The sequence below is a fragment of the Achroia grisella genome, unplaced genomic scaffold (genome assembly GCF_030625045.1).
Source record: "Achroia grisella isolate CSIRO2021 unplaced genomic scaffold, CSIRO_AGI_Agris_v1 utg109, whole genome shotgun sequence".
NCBI classification, from domain to species: Eukaryota; Metazoa; Arthropoda; class Insecta; order Lepidoptera; family Pyralidae; genus Achroia; species Achroia grisella.
In genome coordinates this window covers 6461461-6488795 of record NW_026712573.1, presented here as the reverse complement: position 1 = coordinate 6488795, position 27335 = coordinate 6461461, and the positions used below count along the sequence as shown (strand labels likewise).

General features: G+C 31.8%; 1 protein-coding gene across 2 annotated transcripts in view; it reads left to right on the top strand.

Annotated features, from left to right (window-relative positions):
• LOC131844581 (flotillin-2) overlaps nucleotides 1-27335 on the top strand; it is a 247835-nt gene that overhangs the window by 96616 nt on the left and 123884 nt on the right. The window lies entirely within an intron of this gene.

Below are 27335 nucleotides of genomic sequence, written 5' to 3'. Positions count from 1 at the left end.
GATCATATTAATATGTCTCTGTCTTGTTAAAATGACTCGGTAGCTTTATTGCTGATTAATTATCTGCCTGCAGTGATCCGAAATACCAATACTTCATATCCGGTAGCTATACTGTATGAATTAATCATTCCATAACATTACTGATTTATAAAAGTACCCGTGACTTTACGCAAGATAAAAATAGTTAATGCTTTAGTATTCATAGAAAACCCATTCACAAACATATCTGTATTAATAATATGGTTTAACAAACTTATATTATTTCTATTGTATAAATAGCTTTTTGCTGCTTTTTTTAGATAAAATATAATTTAGGTTTTTTATACATCTTTAAGTGACGTCAAAAGTCGTTTAGTTGTGAAAAAGTAAACAGACACACATTTTGGCATTTATAATACTATTTTCCGCGAGTTAGTCTGCTTTTTTGTGGTAAAAGATAATCCATATCCGTCCTCGTTATACAAACTATCTTCACGTCTTTCATTATGATACGGTCAGCTATTGTTAACTATGTAAAAGTAATAAACAGTCGTATAAGTGTACTTTTGCATATAAAATATTAGTACCTATAGTAGCACATATATGTATACTATAGTACTATAGTAGTATATAAGAGCTAGATGGATATAGATTACTATTATGATTTTGACCAAAACGTTACTAGTAAAGCGGCTGCGCTAGCGCAATGGAACGTAAAACAAACGAAATCGACAGTGGATGACATCAGTGACCTAGAAACCTCAGCCTCGGCCGAGATACTGCTACCGGTGCGGCGCCGGCGCCGGTACACTACTAGTGTTGCAACTTAAACCTGTAAGGACATTTATAAACATGCTTTCTTCTATATATAGTACAGTAGTACAGTATTACTTATCCGATTTCCAGAGATAGACTATAAAAAGTTGTCTTGTTTATGGGATGTGGAATTATTAAGGTTATCTCAAAAAGTACTGGTCAGATCGTGATAAAAATTATGTGTACACGGAAAGCATCAGCTTTTATATTAAATTAAATTAAATCCGTTCGTGTAGAATAAAATCTTAAAAGATGATTAAATATTCTAAAAATAAACAGTCAAATTGTTGGGACTCCTTTTCTTGAAAAGTTAAAAATCCTATATTGTACAACCCTATGGCAATATGGCTCTTGGCTATTTTGGCCGTTACCATAGTGCAGGGCTCAGCTTAGATCATAGTTTTCTATTTCCGGATTATGCTGATTTTCGGATTATATCTACTTATAGGTTGATCTAGTTATGGATATCCTTTTTCTATCACGTAACGATACTGCATTTACTTACAATATTTATGTTTACATGGCCACAAAGTATACTATACTTATACGATATGATACTTTTCTAAGTGACGCTCCTTCCCATATATTATAGTTTATATACGATACTCTAAACTAAATCTAATTAATGTTGTAGACATAGATAGGAATCTACTAAAAACTAATTAACATCTAATTAATGTTTATATTGTAGCTAATTGACATAGATCTTTGGTTCTGAGTTTAAATGTTTAATGTGTAACTGTATTGTTTTATATAACTAAAAATATAACTAATTAACATACAAAAAAGTACTATATATTGTCTAAAATCTTTTTACTTTAACTAAATAAAATCTTTTACTCTTAAGGGGAATAGGTCTATATTTATAAAAGTGTAAATTGTGTATTTTTTGTACATTGTAATATAAATATGTGTGCATTTGTAACAAAAAAATAGCCGATTTATTTATCTAAGACCAATTAGTTAGTCTAAATATGGTAGTCACACTCTAAACATATTCAAAGATGAAAAACCATTGCCTAAGATCTAAGACGAAAATTGAGACACAAACGACGTTTCTTTTGTCTAACCACTGCAGTACATATACACAAATCACGCTGCAAATACAAGTAAAATAACTTAAACTTGATACGGAACTAGTTCGCAAATACTAGTTCCGTATAATGATAGGCAAATGTGAACTCAGCATACACGAGTAAGCTTTCAAAATAAAGACACGTCATGATACCTAGGCTTATAGCGACTTACCTACTTACCTCGTTTTGGAAAACATTCACACAACTTATCAACCTATTACATCAGTTATTAGCAAGTTATGTTTTCTAAACGAATTAAATAAAATTTAAGAGGTGTTCTATCAAAAATGAAATGTGTGTATTTTTTAATAGGCGCAATTTTTTATCTGTCCAAACTATACAAAAGTTAATATACCCACTACTATGTCAGTAGTGGGTATATTCATTTTATTCATATTAAGCGTTTCAGTTGATGGACGTTATTTTTAATGGATTTGGACCATGGGAACTATATAACCTATCTATATTATTACGCAATTTATCAATTCTCATAAATCTTATTTGACTCATAAAATATATTTTTTTAATTCCATCATTCATTCTTCTATAATATAATAATTTATGTACACATCATTATATCTTTCGTATAATGTTCAAAATACCAATTGTAATTATTTAAAATTGCTTAAAAAGTTTTTGAGATACATAATTGGGATGGTGGCCTGTATATTGTTCTATACGTTTAGTAGAAAATTACTGATCACTGTAAAACAAAAACATCGAACGAAATTCCTACATGTGTTGATTTCTGATCTATGTATTTGAAGAAGTTATAATATTTCATTAAGACTGCAAAGCGTCTAAATTACTCAAAATTTATAATCGAACCTTTTCCAAATTAAATTTCTTTAATACTACTTCGTTGTAGACATACGGATGACCAAGTTGCACTATAAATATTTCGTTTTATTTTTTCGGAACCTTAAAGATCAACGTTGTACTTCAAAAAATATATTCAGCGTTGAACTTGCAAATATCACTGTCCTACATACAGCGTTAATGGAAAAGGCAAATAGTATTAGTTTCCTACATTTCCTCTTTTAGGTATTACGTGGGTATTATGTCATTGACCATCGGTTACACTTTCCCATAGTTAGAGGACGTTTACTTGACCCGTTCCAAGATTTCATGGCTAAATACTAATTCATTTCTTACAAATGATTTGGCATCAGATTCATCGTCGTTGAATTTATAACGGTGAGGTTAATTTGACGATCATTTATAACTCGGACGAATTATATGATCTAAGTAATCGTCTGTAACAATAAATTAATTTAATGTCATTTCTAAATGGTTTCCTGAGTAGTTTCTAGAATAAATCGGTCGTAATTTAGCTTTTCTTTTTTTTTTTTAATTGCTATATCTATATGACCTAAGTGTTCTTTGTGTGGTATTTCCTAACTTTAATTTTAATAAATTGCATATTATCTCCTTTTAATCTATTATTGCGTCAAAACCCGGAAGATATTATACATCGTCTTACGGTGAGAATGTAACTCGGAAGTACATCTTGATGGACTTCCACTAAAAAGTATTGCAGTTATGTTATTTCAATTTACCACAAATAATGGTTTTCGATATGTAACCTCTTTCTCTCGCTTTCCTGCAATGTATTTGATTGATTTTGTGAAAAGGGATGGAATCGTGTAATGGGATGTTTGTGTGATTTATTAATTGTCTAATTAGCATGTAATAAAAAAATGTGCTTTTTTTTTAAATTCATGTTATAACTATGGGTAAAGCGGAAGTTTAATATATGTGCAATATAAAGAACCATTTATTAATTGGCTAATACTAAACATTGAGATATAATTAAATGTCTATAATAATTTATTTAACAAAAATAAAAAGCCACCAATCTCATGTTGATTCCAAAATATGACGGATAGCGTCATATTTTGGAATCAACATGAGAGTAAGTTAATTGATTGTTGAAATAAACATAAAATCCACTTATTTTGGAAATATATGTGAATATATTTTTATTTATATAACGTTAATGCACACAGTACCTACATTTGGCGGACTTAACACAATGCGGGATTTTCTACCAGTCAACCATAGATAGAGTAAAGAATAATTATTTATGGCTTATTGTAGGCAAAAAATGTAAATAAATAGTTAAATATATAAAAAGGTATATATAACATACAACATAAATACATAATATAGATACTTAAATACATACGAAACAGTCTGACAATCAAAACACATATATGAACCGTTTCTTTTGGTAGATTGTTAAAAAATATACCAGAAATACTACTTATATATATACTTATACTTACTTAGAAATACATGTTAAATTTGTGGTGCATGAGACAATTAATACTCGATAAGCGCCTCGACGATGATGACATGATGATATGCACTTCCACCACCGAGATGTCTTGATTACGATTGACAGCTATCGTAATATTAGTTACATATTTGAACAAATATACAAACGAACTTACATCGAAGTCATATATGATAATAGTTTATTTAATCCCATTCTTTGTTATTGATTACGCAATTTGCACTCAGTTTTACTTATTGCGTAATTTTTTACTTATGATTCCGTTTTACGCATCGTGGATCGCGTCATGATATTAAATATAAAAACATATAACATACATTAAATGCAAGTAACTAGGTATTAGTTAGAAGTTACGTAATTAAAAATTAATATAACTAACGGCAGCTTCACAACTAATATGGTACTGATACGTTAGAATATCTGTAGTTTAGAATTAATTAAAAAAACAAAATCGGACGAACGGATTCTGAACAATTATATCTTATATATATATATATATATATATATATATATGCTAAATAGCACACCGAGAGTTCCAGACAAATAATGTAATATAATTTCTTTCATTTCGATAGGATGTTACAGTATTTGTTATATTTTTTTTGTGCGTGGTAATGGACTGGTTTTCCCGCCTTTTCTAACGGTTTGCGCTGGCGGGGAACCAATGAAGGATGATAAGATGAGCATATGATGTCAGTTAGCGCATCGTGAGAAATTCAACAGGAATTAACTGCGGTTATTTCTAGGGGGATCCCAGGGAAGTTCATCTGATATGGTACCGTGCTAGTTATGCAGGTCACCTCTCTCTGATGATATTCTAATATCTGATGGTATATTGGACTATGCTTGTGGGGACTGGTCTGTTCGGGTTGCGGACATTGATTAGCCTATTTCCTTTCAAAAAAACTGCAATAGTATATGCTGGTGGTCACTCCTCCCAAATTAGAATTTAAAAATAAATCTGTATTTTTAAGCTCATTTGAAAAGAATAGGAGCTAAGTTTCTTGTCAGTTCCTCTCAGCTCGACAGCACTCGGAACCGACGGTAGATTTGACGTCATAAGAGTCTGTAATTCAACATAAGTCGATTTGATTTGGTATTTTAATATATTTGCGGTCATAACTGTGTATAAAAAAATGAATGTCTTGATTTTTAGAAGTACAGCATAATTTCCGGGATAACAACAGGTTTACGCGAGGCTACTTGAGAAAATCTACTATAGATATACACGAGCCAATATAACAACAAATTGAGCATGATTTCTTTCAGATATTATTTTATTTGCAGCGAGTTATGTAAGTGTCAAATAAAGAACAAAAAAAAACTGGTACCTTAGTGTAACACGTACCAAATGGATGTGTTTATTTTTAATATCATGCCGAACGACGTATAAAAAGATGGAACTAATTGGCGATTCAAATAAAATAAACAGACATTTGTATTTTGTCGCGCACACAGCGTGACTGTGAAAGATTTTATAAAAATATAATGCGTTTTGTTATGCTTCTTTGTGAATTATGAATTTCACGTATTTAAAATCTTACATAAATTATGATGATGGTGATAATTTCGGTAAATCGGATGAATCACATGATTTATCTCAACGACTTAGAGAATGTAACTTTTACAAAGGTGTGGTATAAAAACTAATGAGTTATCATTGGTCTTTATACCAAAAAAATGTTAAAAGTGGTAGCACTAAAACATTATCAATAATTTCATTATTGTTAATGTTTTAGTGCTACCATTTTACTGTTATTGTACTGTACTTTACAATTAATTTTCAATAATAAAATAAAGTTATTGTGAAATGTAATACAATATCTTACACGAGAATTTCCTTGTGTTTATAAACAACGAACAAAGTAGAGAACTACAGATGTCTGTTATTTAATTGGGGGGGTGGGTAACCATAACTCTAAATTATTTGTGATTTATTTTTATCAAATCCTTAATATATATTATAATAAATAAGGATCTATTATAATTATAAAGAATTTAATAAACATAAATACAGATAGATATAAGTTTATACAAGTAACGTGAAGAAATTCCAATTTTACTCAACGAACTGCGAAACGCCTTATGTGTGGAATTTTACTGATGTTAAAATCTAAAACGAGTATACTTGTATCTCGGGTAACTGAATATAAATATAATAAAGCAGAAAGTCTTACACTAAAATCTTCTTTTAAGTGTAATTAATTTATGTCCCTGGAATGGCAAATAAACTGATAGCTAATATAGTAAGTGGCAACCATTGCCTGACTATTTAACGTCATGATGTGATGTCCGTGGTATTACTTATGCATTGACATTCTAGAGAACAGAGCATTATATCACCATACTGGATAGTTCGAAATCAAAATCAAAATATCTCTATATCATCTAAATATTATCTAGGTCTATTACAGACTTATGAAATGTTAAATCATAAAAAAATTACAAGTATGAACCGTCAGTTCGAAGTGCCTTCGAGCTAAGAATAACAGAAAAGAAACTAAGTTCTTATTCTCTTCAAATACAGATTCATTTTTAAATTCTAATTTGGGAGAATATAGTGACTATCTATGCTATTGCTATAATTCAAAGTAAATAGTCTAATCAGTGAACGTAACAGATTTGCAATTCCGGCTTATATTCTCATATATTAATAAGTAGTTTTATTATAATGTATCTTATGTAGCAAAAGATAATGTTTCAATTAAAAAATTATATAACACTGTTTATAGTAGCAATTGTAGTGAAAAGTCGACGGCGCGTGAAAATGCGTTACAACAGAGTATTTTTTACGTCAGTTCAAGATTATTAAATGTGTAAAGCCTAATTATGTACCTTAAGTAATATCTTGTAATCCATTTACGATACTTGCATTTTTGTTTGTTACGTTTCCATTTTTTCGAATTAATCGTACCAATTGACCATGTTGGTGGTCTAGCAGTTTAGTACACTGCTTTATTTCCGATTGTCGGCGATTCTAATTTCGTACCATACAAATATTTGTATTCATGACTGTGATTGCTTATATTGGTATGACCGTTTTCTTTATTATGTATATATTTAAACAACCGTTGAAAGTGAAGAGAAGAAGAAAACCTTTTGGTCTTTTAAACCTTTAATTTTTATTCTCAGACAACATCAGTAGTTTGATTAACTATTGGTATATACAGGAAACGTCTATTTATAAAGATTGTCTAGTCTTTTGTGTTTAGACTACAAACGTACAATCGGTAATGTACCTGTAATGACGCTTGTACCGGCGGTACAAGCGTCAGCCATATAATAATATATAAATTGGCCGGTTGGCGCGCAAATTTTAATTTGGAACTGCTTAATAATATATAGAAATATATGAATGCAGAATAATTGTGGACGCTCGCGAAATGGCCTTTAAATATCGAGTCAATAAGATGCCATTAATAAAAAAGAAAAAGTTGGATACGAAAAATAGGAAAGGATGTCGCAACTTATTGCATTAGAAACTTCTTCTAGTTATAACATTTGTACTTGCAGAGACAAGTGAATAATTATAGAATTTAAAGGAATGTCATACGATCATATACGAAATTGTTTAGATTTCATTAAGAGCATGTGACTGTACAAACTAACTAACGAGACTTCAATTAAAAATTGTTTCGATTGAGAATTAAAGTAATTAAACAATGCGATCGACGGTTCGGAATGGTGGATTGCAAGCTATCAAGCAAACTACTTGTTTGAAGAATAAGCTGAGGCAAAGATAATCATGTAGATGACATTGTACAAAGAAGTCCTGTAGTTAAAGTCCTATTATTATGTTGCATTTTCATTAGTCATACAAATAAATTGAAGACAAATACTTTTAGAAAGAAACACAAAAAGATATTTGAAAACAGAGTACAAAACAAACTTATGAAATATTAAGACCTCTTACTTTGTGCATAAAAGTCTGTTGTCCCAGTTAAACTTCAAATTTAGCAATCAATTACCTACCTATATTTATAAACTTGAATTTGGAATATTTTAATTTCACTCCGATTAAATTCCACTTACATAAGTGTTATATTTTATTGCGAAAAGTAACGTTTATTGTAGTATTGGTAGAGATTATTTAATAATACAAAGTTTATGTAGTAATACAGTTTGCTTACTCGAAAACGCAGAGTACCTGTTATAAATAATACAGAAATTTATGAAAAAAGCACTTACTGTTGTTAGAATTCTAATTATAACTTTTCTAAAGATTTCAATAGTTGTAATAAAGTAAAATAAATGTATGCTAAAATTTAACAAATTATTTCAATTTTGCATATTAAAAAAAAGACTACAAAGAACTTTTTATTTTGATAGTTATGTATTATGGGATAGGAAATAATGGAGTTCATGCTGACAACAATATAGAACTTTTCAACTGTATATTGCATTCGACGATATTATAAAAATTGCATCCAGCCATGTGCCTCACAATGTTTACCAACATAGTTTTTGAGATGCCGTGCATACGTGAGGCCACGGTCGTCGGCCCATGAGCGTTGTCCGATTTGCTCACTACGTAAAACGGCGGCCGTGCCGGCCGTGCCGGTTTTGCATATAGCCAAATATTGCGACAAATGGATTTCTAGAAGCGTCTAAAGTTACGGTTTATGTCGACACATCTAGCTTCTGGGTCAGACGGACAAATCTTTGTATTAATGTACATTTTCTATTGAATAGAAATGAGTTTAAGAATAGAAACCTTTGTTGTATGGAATGCCGTTAAAAAAATTTGAGTGAAGAAATTGTTTTTTAACTAATTTATTGAATAAATTCTATTTACAATAGGAGGCTCTATTAGGAGACGTTCTACGCTGTTTAAATAACATAAGAGCAAAGCGAGTAATCATTTCTCTAGAATTACAGACTTTGTACAAACTGGAGAGATGCAACAACCCAAGTATATACATTTTGTTTTTATGTGTATAATATTTACATTAGGTACAGTTTGGCAAAATCGTCGGCGTATACCCCTATTGTTTAATTCTTTCAGCCACCAAGCATCCTGCTCCGTAAGCTTTGTTTCGATTGAAAGTGAGATATGGCAGTCAAATTTCGAAGTACGGAGGCATGATGCTTTAGTCCTCTGGAATAGCAACGCATGAGTGTTATTATTACGTCACATAATAACATGATATATCCTTCCTAAATCCTATTAACTCGAATAGTACTAATACGAATAGTATTCTAGTTAATAAGCGACGGAAATGTTACCACTTAGGTGGATGTCCAGCTAATTTGTCATTAAATTTTCTAACATAACATAATGATAACAATGACCCAGTTGAAAATAAATGCGAATACAACAAGAATTAAGGACGAACAAAAATGAATGTTTCGGCTGTGAGTTTATAATACACGAACTGCAATTTTAGATTTTAAATTGTTCTGGTTACTAAATTTCATGGGAATATACAGTGTCAAAACATTATTATCTATTCTTATTTAAGTATCATCATTCAGTGTTAAATGTTTGCTCCTTATTAGTCGGTTGACTTTTTAAATTCTATTTGAGGCCTATTTTCATTTCGAATCATGCCCTTAGTTTATTTAATCACGAGGTTTTTACCTAATCTTAGGCAGCTCTGAATCTTCTTTCCCTATGTAAATAATTAGGTATATCATCTCTAATCTCATTTATGTTAAATGACGGTTGCCTGCAGGTAACCTCAGGCGATCTCCAATACATCGCAACGCATTATATCGCCCTTTCGCGCTATTATTTCCTTTTCGCATAGCATTTCGTCTCCATTAATTTTACCTAGCTCCTAAAGGATGTAGCGCAATGTTAACCTAAAACCTTTCATTATCATGTGGCTATAAATATTAAATTATTTTTTAAAACCGATTAATAATTTTGAGATAGGTGTGTATGTTAGAAATATGATGCAGATGACCGTATATTACGTATTATATGTCCTGGCTAATTTACTTTATAACATAGGACATATATATATACTTATAAATATTCATATATATCGGCTTCTTTTCATTATCATATTAAGTTCTAAGCATCAATCGGATCGTCCAAAAAAAACGCATTAAAAAATTTTACATGGTCTGACGCAACCGATCGTATCGCTGCTCTAGACTTTGCATAATCGACTCTGGCGCCATTGGAGTTAGGCCTTTTCATGCAGCAATTAGAGTAACTTGTTTGTATATTTGTTTATCTATCTCTAGTATCGGTATCTTGATCGGAACACTTTCTAAATAGAGTATTTAAAAGTTGATTATCAATGTGTTATTGTATTTAATCACTGGTGTTTAATCAACTACTTTTTTCCATTTACTTTGCAGTATACCTACTAGTGTATATATATACCTTATAGTATATAAGGTATATATATACACTAGTAGTATACCTTTTTAAGCCCCAAAGCCAATAAGGGGGGTATAAGTGTGACGTGTCTGAGTATCTGTCTGTGGCGTCGTAACTCCTAAACAAATGGGCCGATTATGATTCAGTTTTTTATTGTTCGTAAGCTGGTATAGAGTTTCATTATTTAATAAATTGTTAATTAACCTAATTGTTGTTATTTATTTTTTTAATTTTTATTTTGGATGGATGAAATGGCGAACGGTCATCTCGGGAACGATATGCGACCCCCGAATGCCCTTGAAACTAAAGGGTAAAGTTTATAAATCTATCATAAGACCTGTCATTTTGTATGGATGAATGTTGGGCCGTAAAGGGGATGGACGAAAGGCGTGTGCATGTGGCAGAAATGCGAATGTTAAGATGGATGTGTGGGGTTACCAGGAATGACAGAATAAGGAATGTATATATATGTGGAAGTTTGAAAGTTGCGCCGATTATACAAAAGTTGCGAGGTAACAGATTGAGCTGGTATGGGCATTGGGCATGTTATGAATGTGGATGGATGTAAAGGGAGGGGACGCCGTAAGAAAAGATGGATGGATTGTGTGAAAGATGATATGCATAAAAATATGACGACAGACAGAGAGCAGTGGAAGAGAATGACATACTGCGCCGACCCCAAATAATGCGATAAAGATGAATGATGAATGAACCTAATTGTTTTTATTTTATAATTATATACTTTAAGTTTCTGGATTTCCTTAATAAATATTAGATATATGTATATATTTACATGTAATATTATGAAGTCACAAAAACAAATTAACCTGGATATTAACATACTAAAGTATTTTTATTTAACTGAACAGGGTGTGGTATTAAAGTATTAGTTACTAAATATTGACAGATACATTTCATAATGATGAATGTAACTTATAGAATTTTAGTTTTGATTTCAACAAATCAAATTATATTCACGGCCTTGGCACACATTTGCCAACAAACATTATGACACCGTGGCCAGTTATTACTAATAATGGGTATAATTAATGGCGTAATGTACTATAATACTATGGACGGTCAATGATCTTCGTATATCACAGTTAAAAGCAATTGTTTGCTTTATCAAATGAATGCCTAAGTTTTGTTATCAAATCATGATCATCATACAAAAGAACTTAGTCTAGCATTATCAACGGGTGATTTTGTTCACCCTAATTTTTATGTACATGTACTTACTAATATTATATAGCGAAAATTTGCGACTATGGATGGATGTTTGTTACTCTTTCACGCAAAAACTACTGAACGGATGTCGATGAGACCGCTGGCACAGCTAGTTAATGATTTTCATGTATTATTGTATATTTATCTGTTGCTCATAACTTCACTGGGGTAAGAGACGTCCAAACGGAAAAATTCGAACGATTACAATTCCCAATTCCATAAAGAAAAGGGGACTACTGCACCTTATTACTATAATTACAAAACGAAAAGTAACTTCGTTTTGTAGTGCTATATTTGTCAGAACTTTCTACCAAATAGTGTTTTATAATCACGAAGTATTTTCCCTGGACAATAAATGCCAACTGCATACAACCTTTCCTTATAACAATGCTGTATTGCATACTTAAATAGAATTAATTTATAATAATAAGATACTTACGTTCATTGCTGACGATTATAGCTGTTTTCACTTCCAAACACAAACTTCCTGAAGGCTTTATGGCCTTCGTTTACAACACTGTCACCACGTAATACAACAGTTTATCAATTCACTTGGGCGAATCACTTGTTCGCTTTTGTAATGTACACAATTGTCACTGGAAATGCAGTCAAAGTTCGAAAGTCTTACACTGTGAACGTGTTCTGATTATTTTCATTGTAATCCGTTCTCACGGAGTCTCACTGTCGATGCCCTCTAACCTTGAGGCGATTGACGTCTAATTAAAAACAAAAAAATTATTACATGACTCCGTTTTTAATGGCATTGAGAGTGTAAATTCACGAGAAGACATTTGTATTTTTTTTTCTATTTGTGAAATCAAATTTCGTACCCGATTATAGATTTCTGTGATACGATGCAATAAGGTTTTTCTGATATAAAGCTAATAATCTAAGTTGAGGGTACAATTAAGTACAATATAAAAACAGGCTTATGTGTATAGGTATCTTTTATAATAAAATTTTAATTTAAACCCTGAAACCAAAATTCATAAAGTTACTACGTAGGTAAACCTAAATTGCTCCGCTTACTAATTTCTCAGTTTGCCTTATGGTTAACTGGTAGAGAATGCCCTTAGGTGTTAAGTTCGACATATACACCATTGTATATATTTTTGCATTAAAGTTTAAATAAATAAATAAAGTTAATTAAAACGAACTGACACTTATCCGTCAACTAACGAATATAGATTAACTCATCACACATTCAATTTCTTTATATATTTAACTTTGACCCTTCAGACTTCGACTTTGTCGACTTAATAATATATCTATCATTTTGATTGACAGCTGTTACGAGATTCGTGTTATTATGAGTCTATTTGATTTGTTACTAAGCCAAAAATAAAACTCATTCATTAATCACTAATACTAAAAATATTAATATCTTTATTACATTTAATATTATTAGCGGTCTAGTGGTCTAGCGGTTTAGCTCACCGCTTTTGCTTACGATGATTTCGATTCGAGGCGGGTTCATGCCAAAAAATTTTTGTTTGTAAACTAATTGGAATAAAATAAATTAAGTTTACCACAATACATTAGTGAAAACCGCATCCAAATTGATTTAGGCGGTTATAAGGGCGTAACCCACAATTGCGATTAGCACACATACGCAAACAGGTGCAAATTATAAGTATTTGGGTAGTATCTCAATAATATTTTTTCTTATATATCTTCCACGTATAGACAGCGACAACATTTCTACTATATGTATACTTTGAATCGTATTTGAGTAATCAAATTAGACCGTGCTTAACAAATTACACTCGAAACCTATTGTCCCTAATTTCCAAATGTATTCAAACAGAATTCTATGACACAATATGGCTTGTTATTGTTACACATGACGTATTTTGTCGTGTAGATATATAGAAGCTACCTACTTGAGAATAAACTCACTATGCAAACAATTTAAGGCATAATCACGAATTTAGTTGTACCTGCGAGTTCCTTTGTCTCATTTAAAATATACTTTTTAAAAGTATATTGTTAGTTTTAGATATTTTTTTAATTAACTTATAATTGTATGTAGCTAAGAATCGGTTTTGATTTAAAACTCGAACTATGGACTCTAAAGCGCATTATAGTACTAGTATTCAAGTTCAAGTGCCTACCTCAGTTGGATTTTTGTAACGAATACCGACTCGATAGAGCTCCAACCAGATAAGACCGATTCGTCACATCACTAGTTTGCAGCAAATATTTTCTTAAACATGGCTGATTGGCACGAAATCGATGCAATCTTTATTTCTGTACCAATGTTAAGCTTGCGTCAGGTAAGCACTAAACGTTTTGAGCCGTTATCTAACTAAGACTAATTGAAGACGATGATTAAACACTATTTATATATAGGGGTGTTGCCATCTGAAGTTTAAGAATAACCGACGTAAACTTTAATATTATCTATGGAACCGATGAATCCTATGGAATTTAATATGAAATATTTTTAAATAAATTTCTCAAAAAATATTAAAATCTAATGTAGAGCGTCCTTCATTTACAACAGTTTATCAAACTTTCACTTGTTCGCTTTTGTAATGTACAAAGTTGTTGTAGAGCGTCCTTCATTTTAAAACTTTAGTTAAACACTTGAGAGATATACCTTGAATTATACAGCTAAATTTCAATAAATTTATTAGACATATTGAAAATAAAGACATCCCTAAATTTATTTATAAGTAACTAACAAAAAACAATTTAAAGGTTAAAATAATTAGATCAAATTAAAGCTCGTAAGAAAGCTATTATCAACTGATATTTCATTATGATAAATTAAATCTGGGATATTACACTTAGCCTAGCTTGTTCATGTTTAATAAATAGAATGTGGTTACATTCGTCTTAATTGTGGCAGTGCTTTAAAGTGTTTGCATTGGTATATAAGTTCTAAAAGTTGATGAAGCAAGAAATGTAAGCAATGGTCTTCGTTCCTTCTGTACTCACTCTGTACCCTGTAAATGACTGGGCGTGAATATCAATAAATACAATAAACAATATGATTGTCGCAGATGTGATAGTATTTGTAACTACTATCGAGTCGTTCTGAACACAGCTTCTAACATAACAACTTTGCGACTTTAAGTATATGAAATGATTAAACCTTCTATTTGACTGTTGTATTATCTGTCTGTCCGACTTTTAGTATATAATTAAAGCCATCGTCGTATTGTCTGTCTGTGGTTTGTTATCTTGCTTCCTCGGTGAGAGAAGTAGTCGGAAATATACTCGCGGTTTTTGTTTTGTTTCGGTCAGGTTCAAATTCACGAGTCAGAAACATGGTTTGCTGTAGGTCATGTCAGATCAAGACAACACTTTACTGAGAGTGTTTTAATCCAACTAGACAAGTATTAAACGCAGTGTTGTATCTCAAACTTAATATGATTTGTTATCATGTTTTCTTCACCGAAAATTTCTGAACGTCTTTTTTTCTGTTGTACAAATTCAAACTCGCGATCTTTTAGATATGTAAGCTGGGGTAGTAAACCACTAGACCACGACGCCAAATAAGATAAATAGAATAAACGAATAAATAACCATTACGTTATACATACAAGAGTATGAGGTGTTGTGAGTTGTACCTATGTATTGCATAATGACTGGATTTTCTACTTCAGTTATGCTAAGTTAAGCAAGGTTTTATAATCAACACAGCCATGTGATATAGTTATATATACTATAATGAAAACAGGGAATTTTGTGTTAAAAAAATCAAAAAGAGTCACAATTGGAATATAAGCCCCACAAACTACATGCTAATTTGGGATAGACCAGCTTGGACAGACCTTGATTGGCAAAATTAGTCAAGGTTCCATACTAACAAAAAAATGTAGTCCTATTTTAGTCTTAGTTTATATGATACTTAGAGCCAAATACTTTATGGTCTATTCGAACTACTAAAGACCAACATCTTTATTGCATATTTTCTCTCTTTTTTCATATCACATTTCTTTCACATGTTAGAGGACAGGACACTTTGAAAGTAACTAAGTAACCCTTCCGTGCCGTAATATTTGTATTCCACATGAAATCTATTTGTTATTATTTTAATATGTAATTCTAGAGGGGTAAGTAATCACCATAGCCAACCATAATTACATGCCACCGTAGAAACAAAATTAGCCCGAGTTAAAGAAGGAAACTTGCGACTTGCGATAATTGAGAGGTAGGTAGGTAGAGTACCTTACCTCTCAATTATCGCAAATCGCAAGTTTTAGATGTCATTACTTTGACCACATCGATTTGACTCACCTAGGGTCACACATAGGTTACTATATATATTGTATTCTGCTATACTTTCTATATATTAGGACATCTAGCTTTAATAAGTAATGGTTAAAATACTGACTTTAATCATAACTTATAACTTAAACTTACAGTGTATCGAAATTATATTTAATATACATATATGTCTATTTGTGAGCTTCAAACAATATTAAATATAATTATTAATTTGAAACACTACATTAATCACTCATAAAGTATAACGGGATGATTTTAAAAGCATAGGTAAAGTGATATAATATATATATATATATAATATATTTTTGTACTTTTAAATTTTGACTGATAATAGATATTTTTGACAGCTTATCAACAAACTGATACATGCACAGAAAATTTATCACTTTTTTATATACATAATATTTATAATCTAAGTTTGTCGTTACTTTTGTTCAACGATGAATCCTCGTGTCGTAATAAAAAAAACGTGAAAAAAATTCGGAGTAGTTCCGTTTCGCGGCCTGCGCGTCGCGACTTCGCGCCGTGGACTGCGCGCACGCCGGTTACCCCACGCTGCACTGTTGCGCGGGATTACACAAATTAATGTGTGTTACGAGGTACGTTATGTAGATCTGTGGGTCGTTTTCGACGGCCTTCGTTTCGTACGGGATGGACGCTACGTGATTTACTCGGCTTGCGATGAAAGTTTCTGGCTACCATTATTATCAATCTTTTTTATAATCTACTATCTATTTTTTATAATCTTACTAATATTTTAAATGCAAATGTTTGTGAGAATTAAAGGATAGGTGATTGTAACTCTTTTACGCAAGATGGATGCTAAAGGTTTCATTCGAATGAAATTTGGTACACAGAAATATACTAGATTAACATAGTAATCGTGTAAGAGTTTCCGTGTAATTTTCGTAAAATGAGGTAGAAAGGTGGAGCAACAACATATGTAGGGTTGCGGGTAAAGATGCTTCTTCATCTTTACCAACCTACGTATGTTGTTGGACTGATGATCGTGCCCAGTGGCGTGTCTTGTAGGACCCTATGTTCAGCAGTAGAATGCATTGCGCGGGTGATTATAACGAGTTATAAAGTTTTTGTCACCAAGCCAAAATCGCTTTTTTATATATTTATTTGTCGTTCAAAATTATGTTTTATTTCCTAAGATTCCGAGGCTGGAAACTGTTAAGGACCACTGCTACAGGGTAGTCGGTCATATCTGTCATAGCTTGGATCAGAAGCATTGTTTAATTTGACAATTTTAATAATTGTGTTGTATCGATTCTCAAATAGTAATCTCACCCTCCCTCATTCATACAGGGATCAAAATTGCGATAGCTTAAGAGCAAAACCTAATTAATTCACGAATTGACAGTAGAGTTGCGCTCTGCTATGTTGGATTCTAATATAGCGATCAGCACAATTGTGTATTTCCAATGTGTATTTGACAACCCCGTCTAGTAGTTACAGTGAGGAAGATATAATTATATAACTTCATGTGACTTCACTATTTTATTTGTTGAGAACATCTCATTTATGTAAGTATTTTAATAAACGCAAGTAAGATTTACTTTACTGTCATAACCGTCGTCGTTCATGCTACTAGAATTGCGCAATGTCATAGTGACTGCTTTTTTAAATAGGTAAGTAATTATCATATACGTTCTCATTAGTCGTAATGAATTCATATTCAATTTCTATTTAATATACCTTAGTACGGCAATACTTGAAATCCCTGATGATGTCGCAACAATTTTTTTTTTCGGTCTACTATAATTCTGTTGGCCGAAGCTAGACTTTACAGCTTCAACGGACGATAAGGGCGAGTACAAATGGCACTCCAAACCCTTGGAAGCACTAATACTACTACCTAATTTCGATCCCCGTTTGAATTGAACGGGGGATCAATCGGATTTATGTTAATGGAATGGTGCACTCCAGCGGACGATGACAGGATGATATGTCAGATTAATTAATCAATCATGAGAAATTTATTAGGGGATTAAATGTTTACGATGGTATTGGGATCGCTTGGAAATCAGTTTGATATGGTACGTGATAATAATATTAATATTTATTACTTATAAGTGTGTATCTAGTATCTGTTGTATTAAATAAAATACGAAAATATTTTTTTATAAATCCGTAAAGGAACATAATTTTAGGAGGAGCGCCTTGTTAGTGATAGGATATAGTTCCCCTTGCCTAGCAATGTACAAGTGAACCTCTAAACGGTCTCTACTGGAAGCTATAATATTTACGTCACTAAGAACGTCAACATATTGCACTAACTAACCTGACTTTACACTCATCCTATCATCCTCTACTAATGCTCCGCCAGCATAAATCGTTAGCTCAGGTGGGATCATTATTATATTACAATTTACATAATAATATACGCCTCCTATTTTTATATAACAACTGATCTATGAGTCACAAGGTGAGGAAAATATGTATAATGACATCGATTACAAAATTGAGACATCGAATCGTCCTAAATCCTGCTATTGTGAAAGATATAGAAACGTTTGATTACTATGATAGGCTTGACGCTCTTCCTACTACGTGCCTTGCACGATAATGCGTTATGAACTAACTTAAATTTTTAGAGCATGTCAGACGCGCGATATGCGTATTACTGGCAAACCGCACCAGCTTCACACGGGTTCAATATTTGTTTATTTTTAAAGTTTTCGACACATTCGACACACACACACACACACGGAGAACAATTCCGTTATAGATATCTTCTGCGTTAACCGTTTACGCAGCAGAAACACTTAAAATAAATATTTATTGTCACATTTTTCATTGCTGCTCCGCTTCTATTGGTCGTAGAGTGATGTTATATAGCCTATAGCACTTAGAGACAATATGCCTTTTTAGGTGTGAAAGAATTTTAAAGGCGGCTCAGCAGAATCGAAGATTACCACGACCAAACAAACATACAAAATTTGCTTGTTTATAATATTAGTATAGTCGTGTTTATTACGGCTTTATCTGCATGAATATTATCAATAAATTACAAATATTTGTGATGTCTTCCACATTACATAAATAAAAAAAAATGTGTTTTACGTGTATGGAAGGTATACACGTAATCCTCATGTATTCACCATGCTAAGAAGTTTGTCTCACTTTAGGAGTAATAGTTATCAGTAGTAAAACAGTAAAAATAATCATCAGCATCGGTATACAATTAACGGAAGCAACGCGTGTGGTGTATAATATAAGTACATAAAAAATGAGTAAGACTGTGAACCGTCTTCAACTTGACGTCGATTTGAAAGAAGTAATAATAATCTCAGGACAATTCACACAACGCCATCTAGTCCCAAGTTAAGGTAGGGTACTAGACAACTGATACAAATAAATAGACAATTTTTTTTCTAAATACGTATATATTATGAATAGAAAACGCCCAGACCAATACTTACAAACTCATGATTACAAATGTTTGTGCCGTGCGAGGAACCCGCGACCTTCGGAAGTATGGCGGTGTGCTAAACCAGTAGACTACCGAGGCCTACTATAGTGGTAGGACCTTCAAAAATTCAGAAATACGTGAATATAGTAAATATGGCATGAACAATTTTAACGGAGTGTGAAAGGGTTTTTGTAACCGAAGGCTGACGCAAGCAGACCCATTATAACGCTAGCTGACGGCACGATCACTTTCGATTTCTGGATTAAAACCAGTTGCATTCCTTTATAATATTAAACCTTTTTTTATCTCGAAGTTCAAAAGGTTTCCTTTTTTTTCTTAATGTTCGTAACCAGCTTCAATCTGAACTAAGTCCTTTACTAATTTAGTTGCGATTCATATACGAATATTTCCTTCGAATAACATATATCTACTTACTTTTGTGGTTATAAAGGTAAAAATTTGTTTATGATTACCGATGTCGGCTTAATAATATGGTTTTACGCTCTGAGTCTCTCTCGCCATGAACCTGTTGATTGTCAATATCTTATAATTTTTTCTATACTACGATGGTGCCAAACAATCATCTGATAGTAAATGGACGCCTGAAATACCAGGGGTGTCACGTGAACCTTAACGACCCTTAAGAAACCTTATAGGTACTTATAAAAACTTCATGCTGTAGTCTCTTGAGAAAACCTAATAAAAAAAGTAATATGAGTACTAAAAATCTTTGCTATATACAAAAAATTTGCTATATATATTAATCCTGAATTTTGCACACTGAATTGCACACTTTAATTTTATATAAAGAAGGAATGCAGAATACTAATATTTAAAAAAATACATTAACACAGTAAAAAACTATATACATCTTGTATTTGACAAACACACGCATATATATACTCTTTTGTTTCTTGCCTGTGCAACTACCAGTGCCTATGATTATAAAAGTATAGAAAATCTTTAAAAATAGAACCTTAATAATGTTCAAAATTGTAATTTAAATTAATTATAGTTGAATTATAATATAATAATAATAATAATACATATTGAATAAAGATAGTAAAATTTTCAATACTAATCGAATCGAATCGAAATCGAATCTTTGTACAGTAATTTGGTTTGAAGGTTACGTCATTTAAAACCATATTGCACGAATTGATATTAATAAAGAGATTGACGCTTAAGTGTATAATGACAGTTCCATTAGAAAAGTAATTGATATAAATGATTTAGCAAATCCCAGAAGCACCGATCAATCGGCAGAACCAATTAGATTAATGAACAAGTGGTATATAATTATTTTCTTTCCCTTCAACAGACCATTGTATTATAATACAATATAATATATTTATTTATTGGAAAACTTAACTGAAGTTACAGATTATCAATGACCCCACTCTAGTCTGTATTTTTATCGTGGAAGTTAAACAAAGTTTATTACCATTGTTATGATTATCAGAGATAGTTATAATAATAATGATAGAATTTTATGTCCATAAATAATATAATAAAAATAATACGTTTCTACATTGATTTCAAAAATCGATGTGCGTTAAAAATTTCTTTAAATTAACTATAGTAATTTCTTAATTGAATATGCATTACATACACTTATTGTATTAATGAATAGATAAATTGAAAATCTGCGGATGAACATAGTAATCATTGTATTTGATTATTCTATAATTAAAATTTATTTAATTACATTAAATGACAAAAAACTGTGTCTTAATAATATAAGCGGAAGCCATAAAGAGACTTTCCGCTATGAGTAGACCTTAGTACTCATAGTATCACAACATAATATAATAGTTTTTTCAGTGTGTAGATAAAAATGACCTCATTATAATGTTATGTTGAAACTATGTAAGTAACATGTAACTTCTTGGTTAGGAAGTTTATTTTTACAGATATTAGATGCTTGACATAATATATATTTGAATGAGACATAATTTGATAACAAAAAATACCGTCGAAAATTCCTGAGTTTGAACAAAAAAAACTGTGACTTAAATGGGTCATTCAGAAGGTCCCCTGATTTGACTTGGCTCGAACCCTGCCATGCTCAAATCAAATCAAAAACGTCAAGTTTTATGTATTATGTTTTTTTTATTAAGTCATTTCATTATTACTAGAAAGTATAATTTCGTCATGGTTAATTAAATTTTATGTACCTAAATATCTTTGTCCTGTACTTTAAACAAATATTTAGGTACATCAATATCAAAAGTCCGAATGCGTCAAGTCTCTAAACTCGTATGTATAAATGTAATGAAATCATTGATATTTTTTTTTATTTAATTGAAGCTAACTTAAAATAATAACTGTTCATACATTAAATTGCAAATCTGCGGATGAACATATTATGTTATTCTATTATTAAAATCCACATAATTATGTTTAACATGACTGCAATCAGGTAAAATGGAAAGTGTATCCGACTCGAAGGCAATAGGGTTCTATGAAGCGCATGCAATATTATGCAACGCGGTAACACAATACCTACAGTGAGACTGAGAAATCCTTATGTGTAAGTGTCTGCAACAAGGGAAATCACGTTCCCGGAAATTTTCTAACCATTGTAATTTCACAATTAGCAGTTGTACTTAAACTTTAAAACTAATTTGTTAATTTCATTATTGACTTTTTGGTACCGCTTATTTTATGATTATATACATAGTCAGACTATATGTTGGGTCAGGTTGGTTGTTGTTAGATGTTGGGTCAGCCATATATGTAGGTTCAGGTTAGCACCACATTGTATCAAAAGATTTCATTAAAGAGGTAAACAAACTTTGAAAATTTTTAGGATTCGTAGTGTTTATACTTTTTACTAATTTCATTTTCGCCAAATCAAGTTTTGCTACCTCGTCATGGATTTTAAATTCGAAATACGAGCAAACATCAAGATCTGTTCAAGCGTGGAAAAAGTGCTACAGAAACTTTTTAAATAATAAAAAAGTGTATGGGAAGGAAACTTTGGGCCATTTTCAAGTGGAGTCAAGTCTTCAAAGATAATGAAGAAATTGAGGGTGATTTCCCGTGTTTTTGACTTCAAAGGGATAATTCACAAGAAATTCGCTCCCAATGGTCAGACAAGTCATGGGAGAATATTACTTAGAGGTCATGAAACGCCTGCTGGACTGAGTTCATCGGATAAGGTCAGAAAATTGGCAACAAGGATTGTGGAGTCTCCTCCATGATAACGTGCCTGATCACAATACAATGATTGTTAAAGAGTATTTGGCCAAAAACCAGATTTGTCCTCAGCGAACTTATGGCTATTTGATTCCAAATAAAAGATAAATGTTGTTGTAGACTTTTTTAGAACGATTTAAGATAGTAGTCGGTAGTCTCATCGTACATTATATTAGCGTATCTCTGTTTATTCATTCCTGTCACATTGAAGAATTTTCTCGATTAAGATACTTCTCTACTACTTCTACACTGTAATTTCACTGCCTAGTCTCACTAGCTGCAATAGATGAGACTAAGATACGACACGCAGACGACAAACTCTACCTCAAATAAACTATTAATGATTATGATGATAGATTGAAAAACATTATTGATTAGGTACTAGGAAATAAAAATCTTGAGTTTACATTTTTTAATGGTTGATAAGTATATGGTGCACCCGCCTAATGATTTTTGCTAGTGGGGCACCAGTGGAGGATGATGAGAGGTGTAGAGTCATGTGAATTAGTCATATGAATTTATCAGGATGGTTTCCAAGGGGAACCGCATGGAGGTCAAACTGACATGCTATATTGCTAGCAATGGGATCATTAATCCACATCTAACAATCCAATTCCATCTAACAAAAGAATTCAATTCTAAGTTAGTAAACCACTATACTACGACGGTTTTTCATTACATAATTTATGTAAATAAAACAATGATATTTTACTGCGTTATAGAGGTCAAATAGATACTTAAATTAACTGTATCAATTGACTACGTAATTAATAATTTAACAGTATACTTACCGTATTTTGCGGAAATCTGTGAATAATTTCATTACATAACAAGTGCCTACGTGATGGTTGGCACTCGGCCTGTGCACTCATTGTGTTCTCACCTTCGCCGCGGTCGCGGGTTTGTGGCGATTTATTTGCCCCCATCGATTAATCCCAATCGGAATTGTATATAATATATGTCTGTGTAGTAACGAAGAAAGAAAACAGTTTGGCAATACTCCTTTTTATCTGATACATGTCTTAAAATTATATTATTTAAGACTTAAACAGTTTTTAAATCTGTGTGTTGTACGAGTAATCAAACCCGCAACCGGTAGGCTGCTAATGTAATGACGAAGATAGAATACAGTTTGGGACCTTTCTTTTCATCTCATGGATATCATAAACAGCACCTGTAGTAAACATTTTATAATCAAAAAGGAACTCTTAGGAAATTGTAGCTGTAATTGTAACTGTAATTAGGGAATTGAACCATCTCGATCACCCTAGCTTTAAAAAAAAACAGCATGAGAATCGGTCTGTTGGTTTCGAAACGATGGTGACATCATGTCACGAGTAAAAGCGGAACTAGTATTTAAGAATACGGATTCTCTTGCCCACCGGTCAGGACTAACAATCGATTAAAACTGGTTCCGATTGCAAATATATACCAAAGACATTACAGCTACACCGAAACACAGAGAATTTTAATTATGCATTACCAAATTACATTCACTATCATATTCTTGTATGCTTTGTACGTTGTTGAGGCAATATTTCTCTTTCTAAAACGACTTTTGAATGTATATATGCTTCTTTTTCAGTGTCACTTCTCTCAAAATGAGGTAATTAATTCAAATACAGCAAAGCAAACAAATAATCTAAAAAGATGAGGGTACACTGCACTAGAAGTTGTCGTCTGGGTGGGTACGTTAATCTCACCTATTTTATTATTACTGAAATAATAAATAACCCTGGGCATTTACACTGTCCCATGGTAAGCAGAGCTTGTGTTGTGGATACTAGACAACTAATTTAAATGCTTAGATTTTGTAAATACTGTATAATATACATAGAAAACACCCAGATCGATACAAACAATCATACTCATAGATACAAATATTTGCACCGTGAGAGGAATCAAACCCGCGCTATAGGAAGTAAAGCGGTGTGCTAAACCGCTAGACCATCGAGGCCGTCAAGTGAAAAAGGTAGAATTAGATAGGTGAGCCGTTGTGTTGCCTCTAGATCACCGAAGTAAAACATGCCTGTTTGTACATATATCTAATGATCCAATCATATAATGTATGAAAATTGCAGCTGTTGTGTAATCGAAGCAGTTGCATCTCAAACCGGTCCATTGCATAGCCACTGCGTAATAGCGATATTAGGTATAACTTCTACTTGAAAAATTAACTCATACTTATAAGAATATTATAGCTAAGTTAGCTAGAATCTGTTATTGTATAAATTACTATTTTGCCGCATCCAAAAGTGGGTAAAAAACGTGCAGCTGGGAGTCTAAACCCGCGGAATATTTTGTAAAACATCAAATCTTCTTATACGGTTAGTATACGACTGCAGTCTGAGAGCACCACTAGGGGTTCGAAATTCAGTTCAGGCCGTCGTTATTTCGATCCCCGTTGCCGTTTGAATAGGACAGGAAACCTATCAGAGGGTCAAGTTGTCTGGTCGTCGTGTTGCCTAGCTCGCCGAGTTTTATATTTGTTTTATTATCTGTATGTCCATAAAAAATGTGTGCAACGAGATATAGACGCATGTTACATTAAGCTTTACATATATATTCGTATATGGCCATCATAATGTCAGATTTGTGGTGCCGGTAATATATTAGTACCCATATTGGCGACCGTACCAAATTTACATTAGAATCGCTGGCCGTGTTTTTTAATATTAAGGGCTTTTAATAAAACTACTAAAAATATATAGACATTACAATTTATTTAATGCCTCTTTGCAGAGTGTTCCATCTACAAAGATCCTTTGTTGTGTGTTTTACTTTTGCTTTGTGGGGTAGTAATAAAATAAAAAAATATATATATTGTAGATTAGAAGTGCAATTCAGCTAAAAATATTTTATTGTAGCCATGTTGTATACATAGCTAGGTTATTATCACCAATTCCAAAATAATTGCACGTTTTTGTAACAAAGTAAAAGTTTTTATTTATATCTTATTATATTATATAACATTTAAGAGAGAATTTTTAGATTTACATGAGAATTTTAATTTCTAAGTAATTTAAAAATGAAAGTAAAAAATTCACAAATACCTACCTAAAACTATTACCTAAAAAATTTCATACCTATAATCATAACAGACCTCTCTCTTATGGTTACTAGTGCGCATCACTTAACCACTATAAATTGAACTTCACTATCATAATCAGATATTAAGATAGGGAGATCTCCACATTATCATACTTCCGGCAATTTTGGATTTATCACAGATTACATTTTGTTTTAATAGAAATAATTTAGTCTACGCGCATTTATATATGTTATATTTACATTTATTATACCATAATAAAGTGTTAATTACGTGGCCGCAGTTACTGGAGCGTTGACAACATGAGGTTGCTTCCTGAAATATACTGAAAGTAGACCTATACGGAAGTGATTTACTAAGTACATTTTAAAATCAATAAATTTAGTTCAGAATTTCTTCGATGCCATTAGATTTCTTTTATAATGGCAATCTTGCTGATGGTCCACTTGATGGAAATACCATTACCTAAAACACATTAATAGCAATATGGATATTACATTATATGTGACAACCGCAATATTGATCTACTGTACATAATATTCTACTTATCGGCACTTCAAGGTATCATGGACTGAATATGAATAAACTCGGACAATAAAATTGCCTATAGCCAGCTCATGTTTAAAACTAAAAATTATTTTCTGTATATTTCTGATTTGTAATAGTATATGTATTACTTCAAAATATTATAAAGAATGTTCTCTGAAGACGCCACATGTCATCATATTAAAATTTTTTATATATTTTACGTACCAGGTATTTTGTATTTCTACTTAAGTTCATAGAACGCCATCTTGTGAGCATTTATGATATCATGTTGCATGTTGTAGTTCACGTGCTAGTGTTGGCTACTTATAATTAGTAGTTTCCCCGCTGAACAAACCATGCTCATATATCTCATATACATGCCGATAGATGGAGCTGATTTTAATAATTCTTTTTAACCCCTTGGCAAAAATGTGGGTGTTATTAGTTCGACATTTTTGTGTGTCTGTATTTGGCATCATAGTCCCTAAATCAATTTGAAAGCTGATCGAGTATTTTTTATTCCATGGTTGCTATTTTTTTATTTTTATATATTATGCAACTATAAAGGTAGACAATAAAAAAATAAGAAGAAATGACAGTTACTAAAATCTCGGTCAGCGTTACCGACATTACGTAATATATGCGACACTAATACATTCTACAATTTAAATTATCTCTTCAATTGTCGATGGGCAATTACTATATTAAATTATTTATTTAATCCATGGCACAATGATAGCCTAACCTCTACCATGTTTGATTATACTCAGCTAATTTATATATAACCCGATATTGACACAATATTAACAAATACTTCTATGTATATATCTTTCTTTCTTTCTTTCTTTCTTTCTTTCTTTCTTTCTTTCTTTCTTTCTTTCTTTCTTTCTTTCTTTCTTTCTTTCTTTCTTTCTATACCGTCCTGTTGTAACAGCAGTGGGCAATAAATAAAACACAATATATTTATATGTTAAACTGGACATTTGTCATGATCTGTATTTCTTTAAAACGGCGTTATATATTTATTGAAATATTTCTGTGATATTTATATTTCCTAAATATCCATAAATTACTATAGAACTTAACCATTTTCTAACAGTTCTACCATTGAAACGGTTGTCATTCTTAGTAGTATCCAAATTAGAATAAACCTTATTAAACTTTAT